Source organism: Stegastes partitus, unplaced genomic scaffold, assembly GCF_000690725.1.
Source record: "Stegastes partitus isolate 25-593 unplaced genomic scaffold, Stegastes_partitus-1.0.2 Scaffold899, whole genome shotgun sequence".
In the NCBI taxonomy this organism is placed as follows: Eukaryota; Metazoa; Chordata; class Actinopteri; family Pomacentridae; genus Stegastes; species Stegastes partitus.
This window is the reverse complement of record NW_007578630.1, coordinates 82,058-86,665: the sequence shown is the minus strand read 5'-3', so window position 1 is coordinate 86,665 and position 4,608 is coordinate 82,058. Positions and strand designations below refer to the sequence as shown.

The following is a 4,608-nucleotide window of genomic DNA, read 5'->3' as shown; positions in this document are numbered from 1 at the left end:
TGTGTGTGTGTGTGTGTGGCGTGCGGGGGTGGCTGCCTGCATGCTTGTGTGTGAGGCTTGTTTACCGAGGTAGTCAGGCTGCCGTTTTTCCCTGTGCACGAGAGTCAAGAGATCTCACCGTGACACGCAAGGACAATGTTTCTGACCTTTTGGTACACAACTTATATTATCCATGCCTCATCAATGGCTCAGCACCGCATGACCTCCTTTCATCCGTTGGCCTGACTCTTGTCTAGGCCTGGGCTATATCCTCTGAGTACAGACCAATAATAGCACACACACACACACAGACGCACACACACACACACACACAACAAAGCCTACAGCTTCTCAGTAAAGCTGCACGCTAGCTAAACCACTCCTCTCATCACCTAGCTGAGAATACAGGTGTAACGTTCATGTTGGTGTGTGAAACAAACATTCAGAATAGGTGTACAACACCGGCAGCCCATTCCTTGTTGGCTCTTTTTCTTTTTTCTTTTTTTGCTTCCCCACTCGTCTTTTTTCCTCCCTCTTCTTTCTATTCACTCTCACTCCCCTTCCCTCTCCAGCCGTCTCTGCACTCTTTGCTTCCCCTCCCTCCCTCCTTCCCATCGTTCCTCCCTCTCCGAACAAGTTTGGCCCAGGGAGACAGGTCGGCAGCGCCACTGGTGTGTTACTGTCCCCATGGCAACCACCTCCTACCCCCTCTCTCTCCCTCTCTCTCCCACCAGCTCATTTCTCTCAAGCACACGCATGTGGGTAAACATGCACTCACATGGTTACTCAGACCTACACACTCAAACACATCTCCTATGCCACCCAGTCCTTGGTTCTAGCGGGGCTTGTTTGTTCCACACACCCCTGTGAGTGGTATTTGGAGAGTCCCTGCCCTGCTCCTATTTCAGTGCCTCCCTCACGCGGTGTTGATGTCTCTCTGTTAGGTGTGGTCGCCGTCGCAAAGCCACGCTATTGGCCAGGGCTTGATGCCGTCTCTTCCTGTTAACTCAGTGCTGAGTGTCCGTCCAGACATCTGCCTGGGTGACTGCCCTGTTTCCCCCAGCGCTCTCTGTGGCTCTTGTGTTTGGCCTTCCGGCGGCCTAAGTTCTGCAGGGCTCCTGTATTCACTGAAGGTAATACAGGCATGAATACATGAACAGGCCTGATATCCCGGCAGATACCATCGCTTTCAGAGAGGACTTAAAAACAATTTCCAACCCCATGAGTATTAAAGCTAACTGTCAAATCTTCACCTTCCCAGCACAAACCCTTTCCTGTCTATGAGCGCCTGCACATTTCAACACAAATCCTTCGCCATGTTTTCAAAACAAAAATGCCATGCTAGTTGCTTACTCCCACCTTAAATGTACATAGTTCCAGCTAATCTTCTCCAGTCAATCACCTCCAGGGTTTCACTTACTACCATTACAAACGCTTACATGTTCTGTTGAACAACAGAACGTTGAAACAGTGAACGTCCTTTCACTGTTGTTTCACTTTTTACACAATGCTGGCAACAATAAGAAAACCTCAATGACAGTGCTCCTACAGTGTCATTCCACCTCATCCTGAGTCCCATTTGGGCTGCTCTCAGGTCGGGGGAACGGATGGCTGCGTGGGCTGCAAACGGCTGCATTGCTGTGGCCACTGCCAGTGCATGCGTTAAAACTGGGTTGCTGAGAGAGGGGAGGGAGAGAAAAATGGCGGAGCACCATGCTCTGTGCTGTCCAACCTAAAATGGCTGACATCACAAGCTGTTAACCAGCCAAGCAGAGCAAGAGGCTGCTGCCGCTGCTGACCCAAACCTGCTCGCTGTGGCCGTGCGAGTGGCTCGCGCTTGCTCTTCCCCCAAGATTGTGAAAAGGCTCTTGAGCAGCAGCTGACCGTTTTTGTGGTCATACTTGGTAGGGATCTGCAAATAAATTGTCATTTTCATGGGTCAGTACAGAGAGGAGAGAAAACTCACAGACGTAAAGTCATTACTGAGAGACTAAAAGAACTGCTCTGATTTATTAAGTCACCAGCAGGTCAATAGATGGTTTTAAAATGTAAGAAACTGAAGTAAAACACTGTGATTCTTAAGTGGTGACATGAACAGAAGTGCAAGACCAAAATATGATTTTAGCAACTGATTACTGATGAACCCTTTTCACACAGAGCAGCTCACCCTGTGTCAGCTGCAAACCTAAAACAGAAAAGAAGGAGAGAGGAGGGCTGGGAGGAGGTGATGGTGGGAGAGAGGACGGGAGGACTATTCAATGAGATGTGCAGCCAGTGAGCCAGAGAAAACACAATGAAACACAGTGAGATGAGGAATCCCAACAGCAATAATAATAACAATTTCGAACATCTTTTCATCTGTGATTGGCAATTCCTCACATCAAAAAGGAGGAATCCCATGGGGCCACACTGTATTGTTATCCCACATGTGATCATCCACAGTAGTAGTACAGAAACTGGCCTGTTGTATGAGGAAAAGTTGCACCATGGGTGATAAACAGACAGCTGGATTAAGCTGCGTGTCTGTGCCTGGGACTCACGTGGACATCAGACACAAATTAGCTGTCTGGGAAAGCTTTGCTCTAATCCCTGGAGTCACACACACTCATGACAACACTGACATGATAAATAACCACAGCAACAGCTTGCAAACTCATAACTGTTTGTCCAATAAAACACAAACTCTTGCTTATGAGAAGTGTGTCAACTGGTACGTGAACAGCTAACACCTGACAGAAAATACAAATGTAATCAAAAGCTTTTCAAAGGGCATCAATGGGAAAAAAAAAACATGATTAGTGCCTGAGAGGTCAGAGTGATTTCTAACTTCTTCATTCAAGCACAGGCTGAAGAAACTGGGAAAATCATGCAACTGCTTAGGTGATTTTTTTTTTTTTTAACAGGTCTGGCTTTCACATACACTGACAGCACCTAATTGCTGCTAATATGAAGTGTTTGGAAATGTGAGCAATTAGCAGTGTTTGGTGAAAGAGCACAGACAAAGTGGCCGCACTGTAACGCTGGTCCCAGAGCGCAGCAGCGTCAAACAATTTCCGAAAATGATGCGTGTTCATCTTCCGCTCAAGTTAGGCGGAGTGAGCCCCAACTTAATGGGCTCGTCGGCATTATAGGTTTTGAACACTGTAACCAATTCAGAGCGGAGGAAAAAGACAAGCCCCCAGCCCAAAAAACTACTCTCCCTCACCCTCTCTCTCTCTCTCCCTCTCCCTCTCTCACCCCCCCAGTCGGCTGTCGCCATTTTAAGCAGGCGACATGCAGCTGGCCAGCACCGCTGAGCCAAAGCGCAGCCCGCAAAGGTAAGGCTTCACAATAGCTCGCACAAGTTTGGGAAAGGTGAAACACTTGTACAAACGTGTATCAAAAAACTACAACTCACCTCGCTTGGTCGCAGCTCTGTGTGTGCAGCGCAGGTATGACAAAGTTTACATTGATACGGGCTCAGTGGAGCCAGAAACGGACCGGAGGTTCGGGCTCCACTGATGGTAACTTATAAGGTGTACGACCCCTCCGTCCATCGGCTGCTGATAAACGTGACACTGGAGCCGAACCGGTCCCTGCAACGGCCCCCCTTTTTTTGCGCTTGTTTATTTCGAGTGGCTCTCAGTGTTAAAGCAGGCAGTGGAGGGGAGGAAAATACGACCGACGTACCGAGGGAAGAGACGGACACGTGACGCAGACGTCACTGACGGTGGAGTTGGCGTGAGAGCTCGAGCTCCGCCGCGCAGAGAGCAGCGGTGAGTCAGACATCCCGTCCCGACTCCGACCCGCCGGCACCGGGAGGGGGTCCTGCTCAAGTTTTTTCAAAAGGGACGAAAACGTCCACAGTCTCCGTTAACCGTGATGTCGGGGCAGCTCACACCTGTCCCCCTCCCCAGGTAACCTCTCTTAAAGAGATAGTACAAGCAAAGTCAGCCTGCAGAAGCGGCCAACAACTTCAGATAACAACTACTGCAGAGCACACAGGGGAAGTATCTGGAGACCCCCCTCCCCAAACCATAATAACAAAAAGGTTTAGGCTCAACAGAAAAGAAAAATCAATGCAACAGATTGCATCAGTCTTTCAGAGGAATAACAACTTCTAACTGGTTTGTGCAGTATCAGTTTCATTATACTGCAATATTTAAAATTCAGCATTTTTACATGCAATATATCAATTTCATGTGCAAAATTTTCTTTTAATGTGCAATAATACAATTTCATGTGCAGCATTTCAGTTGCATGTGCAATATTGCATTCTCAGGTGCAATGTTTCAACTTTATTTGCAACGTTTCATACTTAATGTGCAGGATTTTATATTCAGGTGCAATGTTTACATTCAATGTGCAATGTTTTATATTTATGTGTAATGTCCCATTGTCATGTGCAACATTTCAGTTCATAGTTTCAGTTTCACTTTCGGGTGCAATATTTCAATTACATGCAATATTTTATTTTTGTGTTATATTTCATGTTAATTTGCAATATTTCATTAAACGTGCAATGTTTCAGTTTCATGTGCAACATTTCATATTTAATGTGCAACATTTTATATTTAGGTGTAATGTGTCATTATCATGTGCAATATCTAATTTATTTTGTCAGTTTGACGTTCAGGTGCTTCATTTCAG

The 4,608-nt window shown here is 46.7% G+C and overlaps 1 protein-coding gene across 1 annotated transcript in view; it reads right to left on the bottom strand.

Annotated features, from left to right (window-relative positions):
- Positions 1 to 3,470, bottom strand: part of zhx3b (zinc fingers and homeoboxes 3b) — a 13,943-nt gene extending 10,473 nt beyond the window's left edge. Inside the window, exon 1 of the mRNA XM_008293637.1 lies at positions 3,377 to 3,470. The gene's annotated coding sequence lies outside the window, so the exon portion shown is untranslated. The remainder of the gene's footprint in view (positions 1 to 3,376) is intronic.
- Positions 3,471 to 4,608: the final 1,138 nt, after the last annotated feature.